Genomic DNA, 13,151 nt, shown 5'->3' with positions numbered 1-13,151 from the left:
GGTATCATCCTTAGCTCACTCAGCATGGCTCAGGGGGACTCCTGCAGGCAGCCCTATCTGATTCTGGGCCCTAAGATCTTGTCCAGTCTCCATGATTTATCCTCCTACTCTTTTCTGTCTCAGCCAAAACAAATCAAATAGAGTAATGGTATAAAGTTCCTCTTTTAAAAATTTCCTAGCTAGTCTGCAATGTCTGCAGTCTTAACTATTCAAACTTCAAATTCTGGCCCTGCCTATGTCACCATCTCCTGCAGCTGTCCAGCGAGCCCCTAGACTCAAAACTTCCCTTTCTAGGCGGGAGCTACAATATCACCAACCTCCGTTTCTCTTAGCACATGACCACAACATCTGCACCAACACCCACCACCTTCCTCACTTGCTAACTCCTTGTTCTTCAAGGAATCATCTTCCCAAATAGCCACTGAAGCCCAGTTTTGAAGCTTTTACTCTTAGTGACTCCACTGCTCTCATTATACTAATGGCCAACAACTTGATTTGAAATTGCTGGTTTGCTTGTTTTCCAAAATACTCATGGCTGGTTGAGTGACAGAACTGTGACTTTTATCTCTGACTCGCAATCATATAATGTTAGGTTTAATAAACATTGAATAAATAAAATATAAAATGGTGAGGAAAAATCCTTAGAGGAGCTTGCAAATTCACAGAGGATCCAAGCACACATGAAATCAGGGAGTGTCAGGCAAGGAACATGGGTTCAGACTCTGTTACAGGCTTTCTACAGCCTATAGATTGAGAAGGCCCTTGTGATATGAGACTATTAGTGTCTACAGTGAGAAGTGACTGAATGGGGCCCCAAAGCTAGTTTGTGAGTGCAGATATTTCTCAATATCTTACCAAGCACCTCCAATGGTGTATTCAAATGGCAATTTATCTGTAGTCTTTGTATCATTGTGTGTTTAATATCTGTGTCCTCCACTAGGCTACTACACAGTCCATTTGTATCTTGTGCAGCTAACATTGAAAGGCATTGAGGGAGACCGGTCGTGCAGGGGAGCGCGTCCCCGGCACCGGCATTTTGCAGCAGGGACCTTTCTTGCTGGAGACTGTGTGAACCCAGCAGAAGGCTCACCGAGGAGACAGAGGTAAGCTGGGAGGCTTGCCCATACCAGGCGCCTTCTAGCCTGCAGTTCCAGCCCAGAGGGGAGCAGCACCCACCACTGGGGCAGACCGGGCGTGCAGGGGAGCGCATTCCTGCATCGCCATTTTGCAGCAGGGACCTTTCTTTGCTGGAGACTTGTGAACCCAGCAGAAGTTCCCCAGAGGAGCCAGTGGTGAGCTGGGAAGGTCGCCCAAGATGCCGGCCAGTACCAGCAACACAGTGTCACAAGGAATATGGCAAATTAGAAAACAGGCAGTAGGGAGTAGAAAAACCACATGCAACCCAGCAACTCCTCAGCAAAAAAGCACACCGCAAAAAGAAAACCATCTACCAGATTGCAATGACAGTAACTTGGAAGAACTTCTGAGCCTTCCAGATAGAGAATTTAAAATTGCTGTGATTAAAAAACTGACAGAAGTCATAAAGGAAAACAATGATAAGGGGAAAATAATTAATGACCAGAAGAATGTAATTGAGTCCCTAAAGAGGGAAGTAAAAGAAATGCAGGAGATCAAAGAATTAATGGAGACACTAAAGAACTCTGGGAAAAGCAATGAAAGCAGAATAGATGAAATGGAAGAATGAATAAGTACTCTTGAAGACACAGAAATAAAAAGAACTAAAACAGAAAAGGAAGGAGAAGTACGAAGGAAAAAGACCGAAGAAAGACTTCGGGAGCTATCTGACTCCATGAGGAAAGGAAATATAAGAGTTATAGGAATCCCAGAAGGAGAGGAGAGAGATGTAGGAACAGAGAAAATATTCATGGATATAATTGAAGAGAACTTCCCAAACGCGAAGAAGGATCTGAAAATTGATATACAAGAAGCAAGAAGAACACCAAACTTCCATGACGAAAGGAAAAATACAGCAAGACAGATAATAGTAAAGCTCCCAAGAATCCAAGACAAGGAAAAAATAATGAAACTAACAAGAGGGAAGAAACAGATAACATTCAAAGGGAAACCAATCAGACTGATATCAGACTTCTCTGAAGAAACACTACGGGCAAGGAGAGAGTGGAGGGACATAGTCAACAGACTCCAAGAAAACAGATGCCAACCAAGAATACTCTATCCCGCAAAGCTCTCCTTCTTCTTTGAAGAAAGAATAAGGACCTTCCCAGACAAACAGAAACTCTGGAATTTTATTACGACTAAACCCCCACTCCAAAAAATACTACAAGGAGTCCTAAAGCCAGAACCTCAGAGGGACGAATAACAACAAAAGAAGGCCAAAGAAAGTTATTAAAAGAATAAATAAATAAAATCAATGGAAAGACAAACACAATGGCAAATACAGATGCTAACATATCAATACTAACTCTAAATGTAAATGGACTAAACTCTCCAATAAAAAGACACAGAGTTGAAGGCTGGATTAAGAAACAAAACCCAACCTTTTGCTGTCTCCAGGAAACACATTTAGCTGCAAAAGATAAAAATAGACTCAAAGTTAAAGGATGGAAAACAATTCTACAAGCAAATGGACCAAAAAAGAAGGCAGGAACAGCTATACTCATATCAGATAAAACAGATTTCAAACTTAAAAAGATAAAAAGAGACCCCAGTGGTCATTACATTATGATCAAGGGGACAATACTTCAAGAAGAAATAACACTCATTAACATATATTCACCAAATGAAGGAGCACCAAAATATATCAGACAACTATTGGCATCTCTGAAAACAGACATCAGAGAAAACACATACGTAGTGGGAGACTTCAACACACCACTATCAGCAATGGATAGATCAACAAGACAAAAAATAAGTAAAGACACTAAAGTTCTAAATAAGGATCTAGAGTGCTTGGGCTAAACAGACATATATAGAAGACTAAACCCAAAAAAATCTGAGTATACATTCTTCTCAAGTGCACACGGATCATTCTCTAGGATCGATCATATACTGGGGCACAAGACAAACATCAACAGATACACCAAGATTGAAATCATACCAACCATCTTTTCTGACCATGAAGGCATAAAACTAGAAATAAACCATAAAAAGAAGGCAAGGTACTCTCCTACCTCGTGGAGATTGAAACCCACACTACTGGAAGTCCACTGGACTAACGAGGAGATAAAAGAAGAAATTAAAAAATTCTTTGAATTGAATGACAAGGAGGACACCAATTTCCTAAATGTATGGGATGCAGCAAAAGCAGTAATAAGAGGAAAATATATAGCAATAGATGCTCACATCGAGAAACAAGAAAGAACTCAAAGAAACAACCTAATCTCGAAGCTCAAAGATCTAGAAAAAGAACAACAAAAAAACCCCAAAACCAGCAGAAGAAAAGAAATAATAAAAACCAAAGCAGAAATAAATGAAATTGAAACTAAAAAAACAATCCAAAAGATCAATGAAACCAAGAGCTGGTTCTTCGAAAAAATAAATAAAATAGATAAACCCCTAGCCAGGCTCACAAGGGCAAAAAGGGAGAAAGCACAAATAAATAGGATAATAAATGAAAGAGGAGAAATCACAACGGACACAGCAGAAATCAAAAGAATAATTAATAACTACTATGAACAGTTATATGGAAACAAGTTCAACAATCTAGAGGAGATGGACAAATTCCTACAACTCTACAATCACCCAAAGCTAGATAAAGAAGAAATAGAACACCTAAACAGACCAATTACAATTAGCGAAATTGAAATGGTAATCAAAAACCTCCCCAAAAACAAAAGCCCAGGACCTGATGGATTTACAAATGAATTCTACCAAACATTCAGAGATGAATTGGTGCCTATCCTTCACAAACTCTTCCAAAAAATTGAGAAGGAAGGTATAATACCTAACACGTTCTATGAAGCCAACATTACACTAATACCAAAACCGAACAAGGACAACACAAAAAAAGAAAACTATAGGCCAGTCTCCCTAATGAACACTGATGCAAAAATCCTCAATAAAATTTTAGCTATCAGAATCCAACAGTGTATCCATAAGGTAATTCACCACGACCAAGTAGGATTCATTCCAGGGACACAAGGATGGTTTAACATCCGAAAATCAATCAATGTTATCCAACACATCAACAAAAAGAAATATAAAAACCATATGATAATATCAATAGATGCTGAGAAAGCTTTCGACAAAGTGCAACACCCATTCATGATAAAAGCCCTTGAAATTCTTGGGATACAAGGAACGTACCTCAACATCATAAAGGCCATATATGACAAGCCAACAGCCAGTATCATTCTCAATGGTGAAAAGCTGAAAGCAATTCCATTAATATCTGGAACAAGACAAGGATGTCCACTTTCACCACTGCTTTTCAATATAATAATGGAAGTCCTAGCCAGAGCAATAAGACAAGAGAAAGACATCCAAGGAATCCAAATAGGAAAAGAAGAAGTCAAACTATCACTCTTTGCAGATGATATGATAATATACATAGAGAACCCCAAAAACTCCACAGAAAAACTAATTCAACTCATCAATCAGTTCAGTAAAGTGGCAGGATACAAAATCAACACGCAAAAGTCAGTAGCCTTCCTATATACAAACAATAAATCTGAAGAAGAAGAAATAAAAAAAAACATACCTTTTATTATTGAAACAAAAAAAATCAAATATTTGGGAATAAATCTAACAAAAGAGGTAAAGGACCTATACAAAGAAAACTATAAAACATTGTTAAAAGAAATAGAAGAAGACACAAAGAAATGGAAAAACATCCCCTGCTCATGGATTGGGAGAATAAACATTATTAAAATGGCCATCCTACCAAAAGCAATATACAGATACAATGCTATTCCAATCAAAATTTCAATGTCATTCTTCAAAGAAATAGAACAATTATTGATGAAATTCATATGGAATCACAAAAAACCCCGAATAGCCAAAGCTCTACTGAAAAAAAAAGAAGGGAATGGAGGCATCACACTCCCAGACTTCAAACTCTACTACAAAGCCATAATCATCAAAACTGCATGGTATTGGAACAAGAACAGACATACAGACCAATGGAATCGAATAGAAAATCCAGAAATAAACCCACAGATTTATGGTCAACTAATCTTTGACAAAGGAGCAAAGACTATGCATTGGAGCAAAGAAAGTTTGTTCAATAAATGGTGCTGGGAAAACTGGGTTGCTACATGCAAAAGAATGAAGCTTGACCACTACCTCACACCATATACAAAAATCAACTCAAAATGGATTAAAGAACTAGACATAAGACCTGAAACCATAAAATACATAGAAGGAAATATAGGCGAAACACTACGTGATTTGCATATCAAAGACATCTTTACAGACACATCACCCAAAGCAGTGATAGTGAAGGCAAAGATCAACAGCTGGGACTACATCAAATTAAAGAGCTTCTGCACAGCAGAAGAGACAATAACAAAAACAAAGAGAAACCCCACCAACTGGGAGAAAATTTTTGCACCCAACACTAATGATAAAGGACTGATCACAAAAATCTGCAAAGAGCTGATGAGACTCAACAACAACAAAGAAAATAATCCAGTCAAAAAATGGACAAAGGAGCTAAAAGAAACTTCTCTGAAGAGGAAATGCGAATGGCCAACAGGCATATGAAAAAATGTTCAACATCACTTGCAATCAGGGAAATGCAAATCAAAACTACAATGAGATACCATCTTACACCAGTGAGAAAGGCACATATTAAAAAAACTAGCAACAACAAATGTTGGCGAGGTTGTGTAGAAAAAGGAACTCTTCTGCACTGTTGGTGGGAGTGCAAACTGGTCCAACCGCTATGGAGAGCTGTGTGGAGATTTCTGGACCTAGTAAACATAGAGCTTCCACAGGATCCAGCAATTCCACTCCTAGGTATTTACCCAAAGAACACAGAAACATCAATTCCAAAGAGCACCTGCACCCCTATGTTTATAGCAACACTATTTACAATAGCTAAGCTTTGGAAACAGCCCAAATGCCCAAAAATAGATGACTGGATCAAGAAGATGTGGTACATATATACCATGGAATATTACTCAGCATTCAAAAAGATAAACACATGCAATTTGCAGCAACATGGATGGCGCTGGAAGGGATCATGCTCAGTGAAATAAGCCAAAAAGAAAAAGAAAAATACCGGATGGTCTCACTCATAGCAGGAATCTAGAATACTTAAATAAGGGACCAGGAAAATGAATAACTATAAGAAAGCGAAAATCAAAATCAACAAAAACTATGAACCAGAGACACTTTTTGGGGGGTGGGGGGCGGAGGGGAGGGATTGGGTCAGAATGGGGGGATTGCAATTGTATGGGGAATATAAAAATAAAATTTATTAATTATAAATAAATAAATAAATAAGTAAAAAAAAAGGCATTGAGGACATATTTGTTGAATATAAAATCAGTATATAAAGACTGACTTAGAGTATAAAGTCAGGACTAGATCCAACATACATTTCTGCATCTTCCTGTGCACTAGACAGCAAATATTTATTGTATGACAAAGATGTAGTTTTTGGATATGATTAAGTCCTGCACTCAAAGGTCTGGAGGTATTTAGTAAAATCTTCTTATACTGCAATATCTTTTTTATGATGTCTTTCCTCAACTCCATATTATACTGATGGACAAAATTGAGAGAATAAAAGTAAATTTTCCCCAGAATTAGAATCTAGGAAAAGGATTGAAATAATAGAGGAAGAAATAACATGTCAAAGATTGGAGTCTTTATTTGCTCATTAATAAAACATCGGATAATTCCTGTTAAAAAGAGCTAAGGTAGGATTCCGGTAGTCCAGCCAGTATACCCAACTTATCCCAGGTAGATGTTTAAGAATTTGGAATGGAAGAGGATGAAAAAGATCATCTATTCTAAATTATCTTCTTTCATAAATAAGCAAACACATGGTCCAATTAAACTCTTCTAGGGAACTAGAGACCGAACTAAAACCAAGTCTCTTGATTCTTGGTTCAGTTCTTTCATTCTGATCCCATGATAATGATATATAAACAAACACATACATGTATTTTTATATATATATATATATATATATATATCTACATACACACAGAGATGTATGTATGCATACATGTACCTATCCACTTATACCTAAACAAACACATAAATGCATGCATATATATGCACATATATATTACATGAAATAAGAGATTTTAGATTAGAGCATTCCTTGATCAATTTGGAATTTCTGGGGGGGAATGAAGGTCAGTTGCACTTAACAGTAGTGACTCCAACAGGTCAGAGTATGTGATCTGGTTATTGTGTACTCATTGTCATGTCTATTATCTAAAGGTATTGTAACAGGGTGGTCCCCAGGAAAGGGGGAGGTTCCCTGCCCCACCCAAGGAAGGGTGGAGCTGAGCAGGAAGAGGAGAAGCTGCAGAAGAGACTGAGGAAGGAAGGAAGCAGGATGGAGCCAGGAGACCTGGAGGAGGCGCATGGAGCCTAGAGACACGTGAAGAAACTGCGCTTGTCTTTGGGTTGTGGACTGGGTGACACAGACGTGGGTGAGACCCATGGGGAGGTGACAATGGCAGCTTTTATCTTAATGTTGATTTTGCTCTTTTCCTACTGGGCTTTTCTGGTTATTTCTGACCCTTTGCTGTGGGTCCCCACTGGAAGATGCTTTAGACTTGTGGCAGGCTTTGGGGCTTTGCTCTGGGCCAATCCCATTTGGATGGACTTTTACCCACGAGGGGACGGGTAACTTTGGGTGCTTCATTTAGAAACTAGACTCTTTGCCTTACCTGTATTGTTTCCTAGTTTTATTAAAGTTCCTTCCCATTAAAGTCTCCTATGTTTTGTGTTGATGCGGCGGATGGCAGAACCCATTTAGAATAGGCAGGTTTGCGGGGCTTGGGCTGCCCCTCTCCCTGTCCTATAACAGTATCATAAATATTTGCAATGAAATAATAATGGGATAGAACTTGATTATTTGCACTTTCTAAGCTAAAGTTCCTCAAATTTTATCCTTTTATCTTTTTTCCTCCTCTTCACATTCCTGCTGTGAAGTCCCACCTATCCGTGTTTATCCTCCTACTCCTTTCTGACCCACTATTGCAATTCCAAGAGAATGCCAAAGTGGCCTTAAATGTTTCCAGCTTTTATGAGTCAAGGGTTTACAATCACTACACTTTGGAACCATTCACCAAATTTCCCAGAATGTTCCCAAATTTTCCAGCTGAAATTTAGTGAGATGCACTCCCCAAACCAATTTTATATGGAGAGGTAACTCTCTTGTGTAAAATAAGGCAAAAGGGAGGCAACTTTTTTTTTTTTATGACTGATGACAGTCTTAGCTTACCTTTAACTTGGGGTCCCAATGTGAGAACACGGGAGCCCTGCAGTGCACGCATGTGGCTATCTAAGCCTATGTAGTCAAACCCTACTTCTGAGCAACCGAATAGCTGATTCTAGACCAGTCTTCTGGCCTAAGCTGAGCCTACAGCCTTATCGAGGATTCATGGCTCTGAGAAAGTGGGCTTGGGTGATCTGCATAAGGTCTTGAGCATAGAAACTTAATTGTTAAAGGCAGAATAATACCTAGAAGAAGATATGGGTGGAGTTTGAGATTGGACTATTATCCTGGATTACCTGGTGGCTCAAATGTAATCACAAACACCAATTTCAGAAGACAGGAAGCAGAAGAGTCAGTGCCATTTGGATGTGATTCCAGAAAGGCTCTCCAGGATCTCAGCGACTTTAAAGATGGGAGGGAGTCAGGAAGGAACACAGGCAGGCTTTAGAAGCTGGAAAAGACAAGAAAGTGGATTTCCCTAGAGCCACGAAAAAAAACAAGATCCTGTCAACACCATTTTAAACTTCTAACCTCCCAACTGGGAGGTGAAGCACTGTTTTGTTACTGGGTTTGTAGTAATTCATTAAAACAACAGGAAACCCCAACAATAGTTTATTGGGGGATGGAGTGCTAGAAGGGAGGGCCTGGGTGAGCTTGTCCCCTTTGTTTTACAGATTCTATGAAGAAAGACACAATTGGAAGAGTGCCAGTGAGGAGTACTATAGTATTCAGAGGCCAGGGAGGGACTCCGGTTGCCTGAATCTAAGGGTGGTGCTGGTAATACCAATAGAGTAGATGTGAAAACAGAAGGTCAAAAAAACAGTAAAGCCACTTTATTCAATTATCCTCAGGATCATTCACCTTAAATGGGCTCTCCTCAAAGCCCATTAACTTTGTTTATCCAGCAATCTTACCTATGCCCTCTTGCATCTTTTCCACCATTCTCAAATCCCTTAAATTTACATTCTTCACTTTTTCCCTTTACTATCAGTATACTTGTAATCAGATTTCTGCTGCATCACCTCGCCAAAATTTATTGTTTACTAGTAATGGGCATGATAACAAATTCTAAGTTAATTCTTTAATCTTCATTCTAATCCTAATGCAATTCATGATTCATAAATTTTGACATTGTGTAATAATTCCCCCTTGAAGTTCTCTCTTCTCTTGACATCCTTTTGTAAGAGGGTGGTTCTTAGGAAAAGGGGAGGTCACAGGTCCCCTGCTCCACCCAAGGGGGAGTGGAGCTGAGCAGGGAGAAGAAGCTGGAGAGGATGGAAGGAAGGATGGAGAGCCAGAAGGAGACCTGGAGGAGACACATGGAGCAGAGAGACGCATGAAGAAACTGCGCTGACTTTTTGGTTCTGCACAGAGGTGAGTGAGAGCTGGATGGGGAGGTCAACAGTGGCAGCGTTAATCTTGATTGTGATTTTGCTTTTTTCCTTTCAGACTTGTCTAACTATTTCTGACCCTTTTCTATGGGTCCCTGCCAGAAGATGCTTTAGAACTTGTGGCAGGCTTTTAGGCCTCAGAGGCCCTGCTTTGGGCCAACCCTGTTTGGCTGGATATTTACCCATGAGGGGGTGGGTACTTTGGGTGTTTGATTTGGAAACTATATTCTTTCCCAATCTTCCCCATTTCTGTATTGCACACTAATTGTTTTAAAGTTCCTTTTCATTAAAGGTCTTCTATGTTTTGTCTTGATGCAGCGTATGGTAGAACCTATTTAGAGCAGGCAGGTTTGGGGGTTCTGGGGTGCCCCTCCCTGTCCTGTAACACTTTCATGAACCCTATCTTCATCTCTGTACTTCCACTTATGCTTTTTTTTTTTTTCAGTTTCCTTTCCAGACTTCTTCTCTACCTAAACTCTAAATATTGAGTTTTGTAATACATGCTCAGATCCCTTTTTCATTTCATTCTCATCTTATGAGAGCTCATCCATCTTCAGATTGCCTTTATGTGAAATAACTTACATAAAATTACCCTCTAATTGAGAGTTTTGCTTAGACCTTCCAAAATTTGTAGAGATACACTTTATGTAGGAGTATAAAGTCAATAAATAGAACAAAACCATATGTGGGCCTCCCCAGTGGCTCAGCGGTTGAGCGCTGGGTTGCGAAGCTGCCCGCAGCCTCTGCAGCACTGGTTCAATCCCTGGCTGCTCCCCGGCCACCAAAGGAGGGTCCCACATGGCGCGCAGACCTCTCCTGCCGCCCGCTGCTCCCCTCAGCAGTGTACTTGGTCAGTCTGCCTGCTCTGCTCTCCCCTCTGGCTCTAGTGAATTATCTCACCCTCCCGTGCTTCTGACTGTACCCCAGTGCTTGTATAAATAAATAAATCTTTAAAAAAAAAACACGTGTGATCCAATTCATTATTGACAATTTCTTCAATGAATCACAATGAACTGGATGCACATATTTTGCATCTCAGCAAGCTCAATAGAGAAAATATAACCTCCAATATTAAAAAGACTATCTTTCCTTGGGTTGACTTACAGATGAAATATCAGCTCATCTTTTGGTACCATGTCTTTAATAATACGCTAATTTGCGGGGCCTCTCTGGTGGCGCAAGAGTTAAAGACAGCAACCCACATGGCGCAGCAGACCTCTCATGTCTTACCCTGCTGCTCCCCTCAGCAGTGTATTTCAGTAGATCTGCCTGTTCTGCTCCCCACTCTCTCTGGTGAATTTTTTTCACCACCCTGTACCTCTGGCGCACACCCCATTTATTGTATGCATAAATGAATAAATCTTTTTAAAAAATCGGCTAATTTTTAAATGCAAATCTCTTACACAAATTGTCAAGGTATACACAAAATGTGAGAGAGATGTGGGATGTTAAACCACCTCAAAGAATATAGACTCACATCTCCCACCTTATTCTTACTCTGTGTTAGCTCAAGAGCACTGAGTTGAATGGAGAACATAGTCCTCTATTATAAATTTGTTTTCTCTCTCTGTCCTTCCCTCCCACCACCAGCTCACCTCTTCAATCCCCTACCCATTTTCTCCTGTCCATGCTGCAGCTTTCTTCTAGTACATGTCAGCTGTTTCAATACAATGTACAATGTCATAGTCTTCGCATGCACTGTTTACTAAGAAATTCTTTCCCCAGTTGGCCTAAATGCCATTCATATCTTAGCCTATACATATTTCATCACAGACATGTCCCCATGTTTTGTATACTCTACCCCACCCCAATTATTCTCTCCAATAGTAGCCTGTGTTCACCTTTCCTATAGTTTACCATATTTTGAAATGTAGACTTTTTCTCAACATTTTCCCCTTAACTTCCAATGATGATCCATGAAGGCATAAATGAGCATGTTTTATTTACTACTATATCATGAGTACTCATTAAACATTAATTGATTAAATTAGCATGTTTATGCTTTACTAAGTAGAGATAATTTCCTTTGGGGTTCAACATAGTCACAGTTGAAAGGACAGGTTTTCTGCACTTGATCTTAGCCAAAAGGCCGAGAAGCGATGGGGACAGGTTTTCTGGAAAAGTACATTTTCACTATCCAAATGTAAGGTATAGACCTGTCAGATGATTTAAAGCATGCGCTATTATGAGAGGACAAAGAATGGTGAAACTTTGATGTGGATCAGGTGTTTATAATCTTTTGTTCATTTGTTTTCACAGGGAAGATGATAAAAGGAATTAACACTTTACTAGAATCTGCAACAGACCAGGCATGCTAACATCACCTTTCTCTCTCATGTATTATTATCACAATATCCTATGAAGTAGCTGTTATCACCATTTTAGATGAAGAAGCTGAAGGTTAAAAAAAGTAAATATTTTAGAGATTACATAATTGGTGAATGACTGAACCAAGATTTGACCCCTAGTCTGATTCCAAAACATTCGTGTTTTTTAAAAAATATATTATTATATCATATTGTGTAATAATAGTGGGCACTAAATCAAATAAATGGTCTCTATATAACTTCAACTTTTTTTTTTAAAGATATATTTATTTATGCATATAAGAGCTGGGGTACAGGCCAGAGATGTGAGGTGATGAGAGGATTCACCAGAGACAGAATGGGGAACAGAACAGGCAAGCTGACTGAAATACACTGCTGAGGAGAGTAGTGGGCAAGACAGGAGAGATCTGCTTTGCCATGTGGGTTGGTCCCTGGCCGGCCAGGGATCAAACTCATGCTGCAGGGGCTGAGGATTGCTTACAGAGCAGTGCTTAACCCTTTGTGCCACCAGGGAGGCCCATCACTTCAACTTTTGTATGAAAGTACTAAGAACATAGATACACCAAAGTATTGATAGGTCCAGAGCAAACTTCCTAGTTTAGTGAGTCAACTTAACTAAAATTTCCTGCTGAATCTGGATTTCTGATTTTAAAAACTACTGTTCGTTTAACATAAAAAATAAAAATTGATTTGAAGAGAAGAAGATCTAGAACTCTTGAAAGTTCCTAAGCTCAATGGAAAATTTAATTACAGGAAATACAAGAACTTCAAATTTTTCTCTTTTGGGTAGAATTGAAAACTTTCCCCTTAAGAGAACATTTTTTTTCATGTTTTTGGTTCCTTTCATTAAAAATTGAACATTTGTGCCATCAACACAATCTCAGTTTCAGGAAACAGAGTTTGAATGGAGAAGAGGAGGACAGGATAGCAAGTCCCAACGGACAGGGTGGAGAGTGAAGCCACATGGTTGGTGACTGGCCTCCTTAACAGGTGGACAGCAGTGTGGGGCAACTAGTAAAATCAGGGTCACAACTGAGCCCTCACATA

The 13,151-nt window shown here is 39.4% G+C and overlaps 1 pseudogene; it reads right to left on the bottom strand.

The window, feature by feature from the left end:
• Positions 1–11,700: 11,700 nt before the first annotated feature.
• LOC119258387 (U2 spliceosomal RNA) lies at positions 11,701–11,878 on the bottom strand (annotated as a pseudogene).
• Between the last annotated feature and the right edge of the window lie 1,273 nt (positions 11,879–13,151).

This window comes from Talpa occidentalis, unplaced genomic scaffold (assembly GCF_014898055.3).
Source record: "Talpa occidentalis isolate TD23 unplaced genomic scaffold, MPIMG_talOcc4v2.1 talOcc4.4, whole genome shotgun sequence".
Taxonomy (NCBI): domain Eukaryota; kingdom Metazoa; phylum Chordata; class Mammalia; order Eulipotyphla; family Talpidae; genus Talpa; species Talpa occidentalis.
This window is presented reverse-complemented; position numbering and strand designations above follow the sequence as displayed.